The following is a 16,027-nucleotide window of genomic DNA, read 5'->3' as shown; positions in this document are numbered from 1 at the left end:
GTTCTCCAACTGTTTTAAATGCTTTAGAATTGAGCTGTTAGAAAACAGAAAAACACAAAGGAGGCCCATTTTCTGAAGTAATTAAACAAATCAATCCAGAGTATCTGATTCCTCTCTTATTCTTTGCCTAACTATTCTTGTAAAAAACATATTTTATCTTAACTTGCATATTGAAGGCAGGATTTTGCCAGTCTAAACTTTTTCTTCTCTATCTTTCATCCAGGGGCAATTCAGCACATAAACACTGCTGCTGCTGCAAGGGCTGGCACAAAACCCTCAGGCAGTTTTTAGCTGGGGAAGCTGAACATTGTTCCTACACATCATGTGACTGGGAATGTGGAGCTTTTGGAAAGGACTGACCAGGAGTGGGCAAAGAAATTCAATGATTTCCAATTCTCTTTTCCAAAAATCTGAGCTCAATGCTTGCTTTCAAATTCAGAACAGGGGCTAAAACTCTGAGCTGTTGGATAATCCCAGTGACTTTTGCTGCTTTTTCCCTTTTGCTGCAGATATATAGAGAAAGGGGAGAAAGTATTTGTTGGAATCAATATTAATATTTAAAATATTAATATTTTTAAATGATAATTAAAAATTAATATTTTAAAGTCATGCTGGTTATTCCATTCACTGTTGTGGGTATTGCTGTCTCCTCCCCAGAAATTCTGTTTATGCCTTCGAGGAAATTTGAAGGCCTCACCTAGTAGAAGTGCAGTCTCTCAGGTTTTTCACAGGCAAGCTGTGGGTGGATGTCTTTTCTTCCCAGTGATTTAATTTTCCTGCTGGAATTGGTGAGAATGTGGGAAGGGTGCATGTCAGGACGTTCTATTAACCAGAATGTACCACTACCAGGCAACAGAGCCCATGCTGAACGACCTGCTTGGCTTATAATTAAAATATCTGGCATGCCCTGAGCTCCTGGGCCAGCCAGGCCAGAGATGAACGTGCTGTGTGCTCCTGGTTGGGCTGGATTTCCTTCCCAGCCCTCTCCTTAGGATGTTCTCTTCCCATAAAACACAAATGTTTCTATTCTCCCATCTACGTCAATGGCCGGGGATCCGTTCTCCAAACCTGCCCTGCTTCCTCAATGACTCAGCTGCTCAGAATTTCACTGTTTGTGTCAGGAGAGGAGTTCCTGGAGCAAAGACACCCCCTACGTGGAGTGCCTACTGAATTTATGTCATTAAAGGTCATGTGAAATCACTTACTTCCTGATATACTCCTTTGTGCTGTCCCCTGTGTGTGCTACATCCTTTTCCAAAGTGTAGTTAGTGACACAGGATGGTGCAGCATGACAGCAGTGGAAGGAGATGCATTTGCACATGGCTTTGAAAAGAGAATTCTACTGATATTCAGATGCACTTGGAACTACTCCGTTTAGAGAGGGAGAAAGACAAAGAGCTGATTTATAGAATATTATTTTGATGTACATCCTCACTTTATTGTAAAAACAAACTCTCTGTACTTCATGTTCTTTTATTTATTTGGTCTCTTTTAAAATTGATTTTCTCGTCTTTACCACATCTCTCCATATCTCAGCAAGCTACATTTTTCCATACCAGCTGCAAAACTATACATCAATTGATTTTCCTGATTAATTGGTCAAGAAATATCCTCATTTCATCCAAAACCCTCCTTCAGTGGCATTTTCCAGCCAGGCCTAGCCTAAATATGCCTGTGCATTAACATAAACCCCAGCAATTTTGTTACATGATTTCTCGCAGTCTTCCTTTCTGAAATTGCAGGGGTTATTAATGTTGATCGTGGGAAAACAAAAGGGAATCATAAACAAAGAAATAGTTTTATTTTTTTAGTTTTATTTTCCCCTGAAATATTATGTTGGAAAGGAAAAAAAGTCCTGGCCTTCAGCTATCTCCTGAAGATAATTGTTGACAGCTTAATAAGAAGCACAGAGAGAAAGAAAAGAGCAAAGGTATGTGCTAAGCAAGTCCTCAAGTAAATGAGACCCAGGAGTCCTAATAAATCTCAGTGCTGCCAAAAGATAATTCAGTCCCAAAAAATCTGAAACACCAACATCAGTCCTTCTTTGGTCACATCAGTTGATTTTAAAGGATAAACAAGAGTCCTCAGTTTACAGAGAGCAATTCCAATGTGTGCTGTCATTTCTGTAAGGTATAATGGGCTTTAGAATTGACACACGCTGATGGTTTCCAGCAGTTCCTGGTTTATTTAAAGCTTTATTGTATTTTCCTCACTTTGGTTATCAAAATATCTCCTGCCTTTTAGGACTTAGGAGGTGCTTTTGTACAGACTGCAAAATGTTTTTATCCAATACCAACTTTGCTGCTCAAAAGAAGGAGTTAAAAGTGTCTGAGGCCTGGTATAGCTCAGAGACTGAGAGGCTGTGCAGTGGGTTAAATAAATCAAAAAATCCCAAAGGCATAAGGGCAGGCCACTGGCAATTGGCTCCAACTACACTGTGCAGAAACATGAAAAATATAACCCCCATTTCTCCCTGCTAATCTTTGGCATCTTAGCTAAACATTGACATCTTCTACCATCTGAACAATCCAGCATTCAGTGGAGATATGGCAATAAACAGTGGCCTTCCTTCATTCCCATGTTCACAGACAAACATAAATGTAGTCCCATTCTTAGTCAATGCAGCCATTTTTTCTGACTCTGCATGATTTTTAGCCAAACAAACCAAAAATCAAATAATTAAGGTTCTTTCTTCAGAGATAATATGTTCATTTTATGCTGTAGGCTATGACTGGTAATGTTCTTTGTCTTTTACCTTGAACACAAACACTTCTTACACTGAGAGAAAATGTGGTTTTTAAGGTGAGAGTTGGATCCATTTTTTAGAGCAGCTGCAAAATACACAATTTTTCTTTGTGGCAATAAATATTTTCACAAATATCACAGCGCTCATTGGCACTTACAATCGATAGTTTGAAATGATCCTCAATATTTTTTGATTAATTATTAATTAAGTAATTATGATAATTGCTAATAAGGGACCTTGCATGTCCCTCTGAAACACTTTCAGAAAAGCCTTTTTTTTTTCTGAAAATCAAGGGCCTCCAGTGTTTGTCAGACAAATACAAAATCAAAATATTGCAACCAGATTTTCCAAGTGTTTGCATGTTCCAATCAAGTGGAATATGTTGTGGTCCATATGTTCAAGTGAATAACCAACTACAAGTCTGAGCATTGTGTAGAAAGTGAGAAATTACTGACACACCTGCCCACATTTGGATGTTGGCATCTAAGAAATATTTCCCTCAAAAATGTTGACCCTTAAAGCAGCCTCTAACCCAGGCAAGGCTTATAGTTTTTTTATAACACCCACATTGTAGAAAAGCACAGGCAAACATTAAAGTGTGGGAGGTGGTTCATAAAATAAGAAAAGAAAAATTGGTTTATCCAGGGCTTGAATACAATAGTGAGGGGATGTTTCCCAGAAAGTAGGGGAAAAACTCTTCCAGTACAAATAATTTCTTCTTTTCCAATATGCCTTTGAATCTAAAAACCCATTAAAGTTTAATTTCACAAATTGTAGCTGAAGCCAAAGTTGTTAAAAAATCTCTGGTAGATCAGCAAATATGGCCTCTATCATTCATCATTCTTTTCAAAATGATGGATTTAAATTAAGAGAGCATAAAGCCAAACTCCATGAGGAGGACATTTCATGTCCAATTCTAATATAATCCATCACTTTTTTTGTTTGTAAAATAGAAATACCTAAAATGCTTAAAGGAAAAAAAAAAATCTTAAAAATGTGATTTTACTTTAATTTAGGACAATACTTGCCACATGCTGCTGATGTTACTTGTGATGACTGTGCTGAAACTTCAGTAGTGCTGAGGTTCAAAAGCAAAAGGGGATTATGTGAGCAACAGGCTATGTCAGAAAAATCTTAATATGTTATTCAGGAAACAGACTAGGAATGCAGAGAATAATTTAAGGCAGGGGGAAAGATAATCTGTTCATGGTACATTTTTTGTATCGTGTTCTTTGGACAAGAATCCTGGAATGCAAGACCAGAAGGTGTCTGTGCATGAACAGATCATCTTCAGATCAATACAGAAACACAAGGCTTGGACAAACAATTAATGATACATTAAATTAAGCTGGTAAACTCAGGTGCCTCCCCCTTGGACAAAAATATCTCCCAGAAGATATCACAAGAATATCTCATATCATTAAAATTCTCTTTTTGTTTTCTTCTGCAAATTAGTAATAAACTCTATGACTTTAGTACACTCATTAGACAAAATTTGTTCTGTGCTTAATCTTACTCCAGAAAAGTTATTTTAAATTAATTAATATAAGGTGAAAACCAAATATATGGAAAAAATTACAGCAATCATAAACCCCTTTACTGGATCTTAAAAGTTTGTTGGACAAAGTCCCTTATCTCTATCCTCCAATTATAATTATCCCAAAAGATTAATATAATGGACTCTGAGTTTTAAAAATATGTCTAGATTTGGGTTCCTGTACCCAACACACAAAGTTAATTTTGATAAGCTCTCCATAGTGCCACTGCTGTCAATAAGAGCTGAAGGATTTAATATCTCTGGAAAATCTCTTTCCTTAAGCTGCATCAATATCTCCATAAAAATAAATAAATATCTATAAGGAAATGAAGGCTGCAGAATTTGCCCTTACTAGGTGAAGCCTACAGAATAAGCTTAATTAAGGAACATCTCCAACCTCCAATGTACTGATAGCAAACACAGTCAATTAATTTTACATTTCAAAAGCACATAAAGGGCAGAACGAACATTTTTTTCAAGTGTATTTTTGTTCTATAGCACTACAAAATGGGAAATAAAAGGAAAAATGTGACAGCTGCAATAGATGTGAATTATCAGTGGCAGCCATAAAACAATGTGTGAAGGACACAGGCAGGCTGCATTTCAAACTAAAATTCCACAAAGCACCACAGTCTGCACTATATCTGCATCCCAAACCCCTCCAAAGTTAACACATGACATTAATCATCCTTGGCCATCCACTATAACCTGATGAATTTGCAGAGTTTGTTTTCTGGTGCACTGGAGACTTCAATATAATGAAAATAAAGAATAGGCTGGAGCAGCAGAAATACCAGAGGCCAAAAGAATAAATAAAGCACAGTGACTGCACAGCCCAGAACAAAAAACCCTGACTGCTAAATGAGCCAAGTAGTGGTCTCTACTATATGTACATGTATTTTTCATTATAAACTCGTTAAAATTGAGTTCACATAAGTTTCCTGTGGAAGACAGTGGGGTTGAAGTAGAACAGATGAACATCCCATAAAAATATCTCAAAGCACTTCAGGAACACGGCTTGCCACAAGCAGCTTACTTGCATGGGATATAATTGATAATTAATATATAGATGTTGAAAATGGGATGCCTCATTAAGCTTTAAGCCTGAGAATTTGGTGTACTCATCATGAAATCTGGTGTGAGCAGTCTCATTAGTGTAAAGCTTAATTATAGTATTTGTTAAAATCAGAAAGGTATCATGTATACCAGAAGAATTAACCTTAAATTACACAAGAAACAAGGCTGTATTTAAATTTAAAAAAATAAAAAATAAAAAACAAAATAAAAACCTTCTTTATATGTGATACCATCTTAACTGTTCAAAAAGGTCATCATACAAATCCTCAAATTTACATATTTTTAATAATCTTCATGGACTGAGGTTGAAACAGCGACAATATTTTCCTTTTTTTTTCCCTCTCAATTCTCAGTACTTTACAGGAAAAATAGGCCAAAATACTGCAAATACTATAAAAATATGATTTGCATTTTTATGTACTTGGCTGTAGCAGACTGCAAATGGAACACAAGGTTTCAGCCCATTAAACATTTTGATCAATACTCAGTCTCAGGCACAAAATACCAACTTGAGGCAAAATTCACTGGGCAAACAAAAGATCTCTTGAAAAATTCCCTGTCCACAATGTGGTTTTCAGCAGAATTTAGGCAGCATGACAGGCCTTAGGTGAAAGAGAGCGCAGAGCTGGAATTTGCCTACATAGGAAGAAAAAAATTCTTTTAAGCAATGTGGAGACAGAGGTGGAAATGGACCTGGAGCTGAAAAGAAGCTTCCACTGTCTTATCTTTGCACATTTGGCAGAGGGATTAAATACATGCATAAAAAATTGCCTTTGCTTGCCTAAAATAGACCCACTTTTCTTCATGCTGGTTTCTGTTTCAAGGTGGAAAAGGTAATTTACTCCTTTTTTCAAAGCAAGGGAACTTAAGTTATATTTTTTTCAAAAAGTAACAAAGAATCTGGTTTATAGATTAGAAAGGAGATTGGATTTTCTTAAAACAGTTGAAATTATTACACATAGGGCTTTGCTTCAGATCCTTCTTTCTGGGAATTATAATGGCTGCTGCCAAAATCAAATCTGTTTAACTGGTTAAGCTGAGAACCTAAATCAGTGCAAATGAGATCAGGTTATCAGGGTTTAATAGCTATAACACAGGCAGAGAAATATAGAAATAAAAACAAACCCCTTCTCTTGAAACACAATCTTCCTCCCACCTTCATTCAGATGCATAGCCAAAATACTTTTCATTTTTTAACTCAGGAAATGTTGTGGGCCTCATGTTAAATGGGCAGTGCTTCTTCCAGATCCTTTTTTTGAAGTCCATGAGGAGCTCTGGTCCAAACTGGGTAACTTCCCCACATTGTTATGCTGCTCCTCAGAATGCTGAGGAAAGGTCAGATCCTGGAAGATCTGCTTTGGAATTCAAATCCCATTTGCTTGGCAGTGAAAAATGGCATTTTAAAGCAATATTGGGTGAAATTTAATTTCTCAAAATGCTGTAGGTGACTCTGCCTTGGAAAGGGGGTTGAACTAAAAGATCTCCAGAGGTGTTTTCCAGCCTAAACAATTCAGTCATTTTGTGAGTCTGCCTGAGTGTGACACAAAACCACTCCCTGACAACCTGAAAAGGGCTGGAGACAGCCAAAATTTGGCTGCTTTTGGAAAAAGGAACAGACAAATCTGTTCCTAGGGGTTTTCTATGCCCTCACCAGAGTGAAAAGGAGCATTTGAAGGCAGGTCTGGATGAGGGCATGGGTGGAAGCTGAGAGTGAGACACACTCCATGAATGGGTAAAAAGAAATGGTGGGGAGATCAAGAACAGAGGAATGAAAGGGCGTCAAGGAATAAATGAAGGACTGAAAAGGAAGGCAAGACAAGAACAATCCTATCTGTACCGCGAAAAGGCAGAACTTGAAAAAGGGATTAAAAGAAAGGGGATATAAAGGAGAAAGCACACTGCTTGGCTGGAGAAGATTGTTCCTTTATGCCCATATCATGTTTGGAAAGGCTTCAATTGTGTGCATGTTTGTCTGATTCAAAATGTTGCTCTTAGCACTCAGTGCTACATTTTCTTCTAATCTGCCTAGCAAAAAAAGAAAACCAAACAAAACCCAAAACCCAGGAGGATGGAGTTGTTTATTTTCAGTCAGAGCACAAAGCAAAGTTGTTCTGGTAATATCACATCTCACACCACCAGTATAGCCCAGTGAGAGGACAGCTACTGGCTGAGACCACTTTGGGACTCGTTTCCTCACAATTTCCTGGTCCAAGGCAGGGTGGCTGGATGAGGAAATACTTGTTTGTGCTTTGGGATCACATTCCAATGCCTCATTAACTCAAAGTATATGGTATATTTTCAATGTGAATGCCATACACAAGCCAAGGGCTTTGCCCACATTGCAGCCTCCAGCAGTTCTGAACACCACGAAATGAAACAGCAATTGATGCCTCTGATTTTTTTTCACTGAGCTCTCTGTGCTGTTTTGTTCTTCTAATGGTGGTGATTCATAAGGCCTCTCTTGAAGATGAGGTAGAAACCCATGGAAAAGTGCAGCTTTCCCTTGGCAGGGAATTTGGCCTTCCAGTCCCCAGTTTTGGAGAACACCCTGCACAAAGACAGAGCCCTTGCAGTGCCCAGGCAGGGCAGTAAAGGTGCTTTCAAACAAAGGTGGTGTTGCTCTCAGAAGCTTTAAGCACTTTAGATTTTTAGCAAGCCAGGCCTGTCAGTGACTGTTGTGCTTATGGTAAAATTGATGAGTTTTTGTTAAATTAACTTAAGCTTTCAAGTAAGTGATGATAAACTTTTAAGCCCAAACAATTTTTCAAGTCTAGTGCTCAGTTTGGCAAGGGTGTTCATTCTGAATCTTGTGACTGAACTGGAGCATCTTCCTTTTTCCTTTTCATCTTTACCCCTTCCTATCCCCACCCCTTTCCCCCAACAGCCTCCACACAGATAATTTTGGGCTTGGATTGATTGATTTTAGATTTTAGCTTGCTTTTCCCTCTGTGCCTTAACTACATTGTAAGTGGTAGAGTGAACCTTGACAACAAACTTTGTCACACTTTCACATTTATATTAAACCTGCTTTTTCTGATACCTTTGCTGCTGATTCAACCCAAAAATAGAGCAAAGCAAAGAAACAAGCAGTGCTCAAAAGGCTTGCCAGGTTAAGAGAAATGACTTGTAAGAAATATTTAACTTTTAAAAAGACAAGCCACAAGGTAAGTCTTTAGAAATCTTCTTTTTTCTATCTTCCAAGGTAACAAGGTAGGCACTTCAGACTAACAGTTAAGGAGAGGTCTGTACTTGTTGCCACAATTTTAACACCCCCCCCAACCCCCCCAAAAAAGTTAGTATTAATATGAAAAAAAAATTATATTGGTGAAAGAAGTGAAGGTGTCCTGTGGCTAGAAATGGAGGAAAAATATTTTCAGATCAAATAATTTCTTTTGTAGGAAATATTTCCTTCTTGCTTCATCTCATGTTTAGGCAAATAAAAATTTAGCAATTTTGACTTCACCAAAAATACATTCAGCATTTTCTTCCCAAATAAAGGAATTTAACAGGTCTGAGGCACATGATTTCTGGCAAATTTTTTTTCTTTCAGGCAAAATTTGCATTTGCTGTTGTAGGAAAAATGTGTTCTTCAAAGGATTATTAATTTTTCTCATTACCCTGATTCCACTGCTCCAGCTTTGAAAACAGGAATCTGGAATTAAGTGAAAGTGTGAGTTGATTTTAGTCAGTATTAATGTCTCAACTTGTTAGTGATTTCAAACTCACAGAATACCTTCCCTGGCTGGTTTTAAACATGAAGATATTTTATAATGTTATTAATATTAATGTTTTCATATTAAGATATTTAAGCTGAATATTTATCCAAATTCTCTTTTTGGTCACACACCCATTGAGAAATTCAGCCATCCAATCTGCCAAATAATTCCCAAGAAAAACTTGCATCCACACAGCAGCTGTTTAACACTTAATAGTAATTCTTTTGTGCTTTAAGGAAAGAGTTCAAAGCTGCCCTCCCCACAGCAGAACAATTAACACCATGTCAAACATTCACTTCAATCATTAAACCAGGAAAGGTAGTAAATTTAAGCCTCATGTCTACCTCCTGTCAGTGCTTCCACTGGATGACTCTGTAAGTAAAAGCATTTTGGTGTCATTGTTATGGCTTCTGTCACTTTGAACTTTTTAAAAAATGCATTTTATGCAGAAGAAATACTATATTTGCTTTGAAAAGAACAGCTGTTTACATGCAATCATGTACAGATATTCCAAGTTAATATTTGACAAGGATATAAATAAATGTACTCGGGTGAGCCAAAATTTTGGCTGTTTATGCATTTTAGAACTGTAAGCAAATCACATAAATAACACCTGGTTTGTGGCAAATCTGAAAATATGAAGAGGTAAAAAAGATAAATCTATGAATGAAGAGATTTGAATTACACATTCTAAACAATCAGCTACTAAAACCATTAAGGAGAAAAACAGTGTATTGATTTTTGAGGGTGACTTTATTGCACAAGCTCAAATCCAAACTCCATTTACTCCATGTGTTATTAGGGAAGATGTTAATTGAGATTTGTGTCTATTAACAGATACAATTAGCTCAGCTCATCTCCCCTGACAGAGGCACTGGGTGTCATTTGAGATGTCCAGAGGATCTAAGATGTTACCGAGAGGGTGGCAGATGTGAGACAAGACTTCCAGGAGATGCTTTTGACCTGGCAGCTGGAGACAGGTGGGTCCCCAGAGCCTCTCAAGTGGCATCAGACATTTGGGAACTGCATTGTGCCAATGAATTCTGAAATTTCACTTTGATAAAGATTACAGGAAAGATAAAGTTCCCTCTTTGGGTATTGCTACAATAGGGAAAAAAGCCAACAAACCTCTTGAGAATGTCAATTTAAACAGTTCAAAATTTTGTTTGAAGTTTGCTCCTTTGAAGTCTTTGGGGTTGGGATTGACATAGATACACTTTTAACCTTACAGGGTAATGACTCTCCCTTAAGGCAGTGGCAGGGCTGTCCCAAGAAAAATAGAATTCAATGGATGTTCAGGAATCCATGGGATTTTAACCAGGTATATCCCTGGGGAGGTGGGAGGGAGTTTTACCCTGGTGGGAGGCCTCAGGAAAAGGTCTGGGGAGGTTTCTGGGTATCTTTGATCATTTATGTTTCTTCTTTCCACAGTTTTCTACAATGTGCCCAGTCCTTTGGTGATGTTAGCAATGTTTGTGCCATTAACTATGTCAGCATCTCATGGTTATTAAGGGAAATTGCCACATAACTGGGCCAGAGGTAGCTGTTCCCAACACTCCTGCAGTGGCCATCTCTCCTCAGCATGTCCCATACCCTTGGCATGAGCAAACAGAATCCATATGTGAAAACTATGTCATTTAGGCTGTCATTTCTACAAGCATCAGGCCTGTGACTTCATCCTTCCCTTCTGACATTGGCAGGGCACCAGAAGCCCAAAATATGAAACACTCCTCTGAAATAAAATACCACCAAAATGATCTCTTTATGGCTTAAAAGAAAAAAACAGAGTTTGTAAAGCAGAAACAAATGGGACATTCATACTTCTGTCCAATGGCAGAGCTCCTTTATTCACCAAGATTATTAGGAATCTTGTCCAATTCTGCAAATATTATGAATATTGAATTCCAGATCAGCCAGGTAAGAGCTTTTTTGTATTAAAATAAATGTGCACTTGTATGTCATTTGGACATCTCTGACAGGTACAAATGAGGCATTAATATAGTGCTTCTCATGCTCAGTTTTAAGCAATGACATTTACAGGTGTAAGAATTCAAAGATTTGACATGAAAAAGCACATTGTTAACATGAAGGAAAAGTGCATCCACACATGAATTTCAGCAAGATTTTCTGCACAAGTGACCTAAACACACTAATATTAGCACAAGTGATGTAGTGTTAGGTTTCCACCACGATAAACGTGACAGAATGGACAAAACCTCACTTAATGCCATGAGTGCATTGCTCAAATCGTGTTTCTAATCTGTGAGGACATTACATCATGAGTCACTCAAAGGAAAGGGCAGAGTTTCCTACCAAATCCATTACAAGAAGAAAGTGACATTTAGAAGGCAGAATATGGGAATTATATCTCACAGGTAGAGTTCTTTTTGTTCTCATGACAATTCCTTACTTTAAATAAAGAGAAAAATCCAGAATTCTGTCCCATTGGCTGAAAATTGTTAAGCTTGTTTCTTAAAGGTATAGGGCATCTAAATAGAAGTATCATTGACAAAATGTTATTTCCTCATAGGTAATTCATGGAAGGGAGGTTTTCTGTTTGGTTTTTTTTTTAGCTGTTGTTTAAATGCAACTTGTATCCTTCAGTGCATCTGAACAGCAAACCTTATTACAGTGTGAAAAATGTTGTAAAGATGATGCCAGGACAGCACTGGAAAGACTCCCCACAGATCACCTTTTATTTACATGAACTGAACACTTCTGGAGTCACTGAGAGACAAATAGAAGTTGGACCTTGTAAGGATGATAAAAAATGTGTCCTGTTCTAAGCATTTAAGCACTTACAAGATTTTATAAACACAGTGAGTTGGGGTTTTAAAATACCATTCCACATCAGCACGACTTCCCATCTCCTCTCCAAATGTGGGTCATTGTCGCACTTTCAGCCTGCCCCTGGCAAAGTCTGCCACTGTGGAGTTTTAAAAACACCAAAATAATTGCAGAGGATGGAGACAAAAGTGATCATATCAATTCTGTTGTGGCTTTAAATGCTGAAACCAAGCACTGTAGAGAAGAGAATAAAAAGTTTACTGAAACCCAGACCATCCTTTTCTGTGCATTCATTGCCCACATCCTGCTCCATGGTGTGGAAAGATGAACAGAATGCCAAAAGCAGGATGAGAACTTCAATGCTGAGCATGGGGATCAAAAATTCACCTGACTCCTGTCTGTCAAACAAGGATTTAAGAGATCAAGAAAGCAGCAATCTAATACCTAATACCTAGAGAGCACCAGGCATTCCCTTCCCTATAGAGAATATCCATCTATCTGAAAAGTGACTCCACAGGACAAGTTACGGGCCCTTAGATCTAAAGGGTCAGCCAGACATCCATAGTTTGGCTTTGGCTCACAGCAACTGGGAGATTTATCTGAGATTTAACACTGTGGTGCTTACCATTAACAACTTTTCTACTACAAATTTAATTTAAACATCTTGGAACAATGAAAAATAACAGCCCATCCACTCCTACCCCGCTGCTCAGCAATGTTTTTGTGCCAAACCTTAGTTTAGTTTTGCCTCAATGCCTTCCCAAGCTGTCAGGACTCATTGGGGTAGGAATAAAGAACCTAAAAATTGGGCAGGGTGGTTTCCCTGCACACCAGCAACATCACAGAGCTGTATCAAGCTGTACAAGAAACAAGGATGGCACAGGGACTTTGTTCCCACTTGGAATTTCACCATTTCCTGACTTTTGGCTTGGCATGCAGACAATTTAACCAGCCCTGGCTTCCCTGCACCCCAGGAACAGGCACCAGCCCTGCGGCCACCCTGGGACTGGGGCTGGGGACAGGGGGTGGATGCAGGAGGGATAATCTGAGGGTGATGCCTTGTGAGGGCTGAGCCAGAGCAGAGACTGGACAGAGCTAAAGAATAAAGCAGGGATTTATTAACAGGCTTCAATGGATGCATCTTGGGCAGCACAAGAGCCCAGCCAGGGCTGCACCCAAGATGAACCAAAATGGTCACAAAATGCACAACTGCTCACAGGGTCTCTCACTTTTATAAGTTCTGCTCTATTTGCATATTAGAGTTAATTGTCCAGTTATAGCTCCAGCCCATGAAGTCCCATCCTGTTTGTTTTTCTCTCTTCAGCCCACATTGTTTATACTCTTGGGCCTGAGATTTGTCCTTAGTGCCCAGCTGGAGAAGGAATTGTTTTGTCTCCCTGCTCTGTGAAGAGAGCTCACCATCCCCTAATGTGAAGCCCAGGCCCACACACTAAAGCAGCACAGAATCTGAAAAATATAAAAGCCAAAACCTGAGGCATCAAGGGAAGGGATGAGGGAGGAGCTTTGGTTTATATGGCCTTGCTAGAGCTCTCCCAGTCTACATCATCTGGCCATAACCCAGCGTTTTTCTATGGCAGATGCTTAAATTGAGGGCTCTGTTGTGAGAAGGATCTCTGTGATATTCCCAGACACAAAACTGAGGCTGACAGCTCAGTAGTTCCTAGACTCCCCTCCTTTCCACCCTTTTAAAAGATGTTTCCCTTTTTCCAGTCACCTGGGGCTTTCCCTGACTGACAGGAATTTTCAAATATCATGAACCTACAAGAAAGGTAAAGAGGGACTTTTTGCAAGGGACAGGACAAGGGGGAACAGCTCAAAAAATGAAAAAGTAGGTTTAGGTGAGATAGTAGCAGGAAATTCCTCCCTGTGGGGGTGGGCAGGCCCTGGCACAGGCTGTCCAGAGAAGCTGGGGCTGCCCCACCCCTGGAAGTGTTTAAATCCAGGGTGGATGATGCTATGAGCAACCTGGGATAATAGAAGGTGGGACTGGATGATCTTTAAGGTTCTTTTCAACCCAGACCATTCTGTAATTCTATGATTCAAGACAGGAGGAAGAGAGAAGAAAGGTCCAGCAGTCTGTGGGCTTCCCTTGAGCAGACTGCCCTCTGAAGCTGGCAGGAGGCATTTCTTCAATTTATAACCAGGATTTATGATAATAAAAAGCAAAGCTGACAATTTGTGCTGAGTAGAGAATTCTTTGGGGCTAAGATCTGGAGGAGAATACAACCTGTGGAAAGCCGATTCAGGGAGAGAACTACCACACTACAGCACACATCTTCTTTCCATAAATTATTTTTTAAACCCTTTTGAACTCCTGCTCACATCATCATGCTCCTAGGATAATTCCTTGCTCACAAAGAGCCTACTGAGACTGTGTGTGCAATTACTTTTCAGTGCTTCACAAAATTAAAATCCTAGAAAGGATCTGGCTGTTGAATTTGTCAAATGCACCAATACAAAACCACACAGCCTAATTTTCTGTCCCACACATGTCCGTATATGGTTAGAAAAGGGATTAGATTTTGCCAGATGACTCAGTTTAACAACTTCTAGGACAAAAGCAAACCAGCATCAGATTATAATGCTGATTTCCTGAATCTAATCATGAAAAGGACCTGGTTCATACAAATGATCTCCCTACTGGAAATTACAGAATAACTCTCCTGAGGAGCTGGGGGAGGTTAAAGCAAGGGTGGAACACTGAAATCATACAATTTGTATGATGTTGGGAGGAAGGAAATGCAGCATTTCTGCATTTTGTTTAGGATTGGGAGGGATTAATTCTTCCTGTCTACTCCCCCACCCCTTTTTAGAGCTCATTAATACCTTTGCCAGTAAAGCAGGGTTCCTAAATACTGTCAGATCAGACACAGCCATCCTGTCTCTATCTCATGTGGGGCTTGAAAAGCACAAGACTACAGATCTGCTTTTAAACACAAGCACATTCCCTCTCCCCCATTCCCCAAAGATAATGAACTACTTTAACATGGAAAAGGCAGAACAAAGGGAGAAATCCACAAGAATTATGTCACTACTTTTTTTTTAAATCTTCAAAAAGCAGAGTATCCAGGAAGACATCTGTATCAGTTAAGCAGCCATGACAATAATGAATAAGAATTGCAAACTCTTTTTAAAAAAACTCTTCAAACATAGCTTAAACCATGTGAAAATGAAAAGTGTATTCTTCTTTAAAAAAACAAAACCTCTATATTCCATACTGTGCATTTTTACACAGACAAATTAAGAGAAATTCAATAAAAGGGCCCACTGGGTAGAAAAGACCATTTTAAAGTCAGCATTAGTGTCCTTCCCTGGCCTTGTCTCTCTCCCAAAATCTGAATGAGTATTGAGGAGTTACAACCACACAAATACAGACTTGGGCTGCCAGCAGGAAGCACTTTTGCTTTAATGGCATTCACATTCCCATCAGTGAAATTATAGAGCTGTGTAATCTGCTTTCCCCATGGTTATTTTTTATTATTATTATTTTGGAATGGGTTCAAGGGGAAAGTAGGTCAAGACTTTTGAAGAGTGATTGGCCTGTATTTTGTGCATTTAGCAAATTTGGTTGCCTAAAAAAATCACTGTCAGCAAAATGTTCTGGTTGCAAGGTCATCCTTACAAAGCTGCAGCAACTCGGTTTTAATGCAAGTGCAGTGCATTCACCATATAACATAAGAAAATTGGTTCAATTTGCAGAAATCCCTCTCCTATAACACTGTCCTACAGGGAGTAAAGAAAAATCATATGAGGAAATGAAGTGGAAAAGCCTTTTGAATTGGAGGGGATGTTATTTATCATGGCCCAGCCATGAGCTCTGGGAGCCCAGAACCCCTCTGGGCTGACCCCAAGCCCCGTGGGCAGCAGGGCAGGGGAGATTCTGCCCTTGTGTTGAGGTGAGACCCCCCTGCAGAGCTGGCCCAGCCCTGGGGACACAGCAGGAGGAGCTGGAGCTGCTGGAGAGAGCCAAGAGGAGGCACCAGGATGGTCAGAGGGATGGAGCAGCACTGCTGGGAGGAAAGAATTGGGATTGTTCTCCCTGGAGAGAGAAGGCTTCCAAGTACCTAAGGAGAGAGGGAGAGAGAGACACTATTTACAAGAGCCCAAGAGCCTGGAGGGACAGGGCAAGGGACAGTGTTTTCA

This window comes from Lonchura striata, chromosome 1, assembly GCF_050655825.1.
Source record: "Lonchura striata isolate lonStrDom1 chromosome 1, ASM5065582v1, whole genome shotgun sequence".
In the NCBI taxonomy this organism is placed as follows: Eukaryota; Metazoa; Chordata; class Aves; order Passeriformes; family Estrildidae; genus Lonchura; species Lonchura striata.
Note: the sequence above shows the minus strand (reverse complement) of the source record.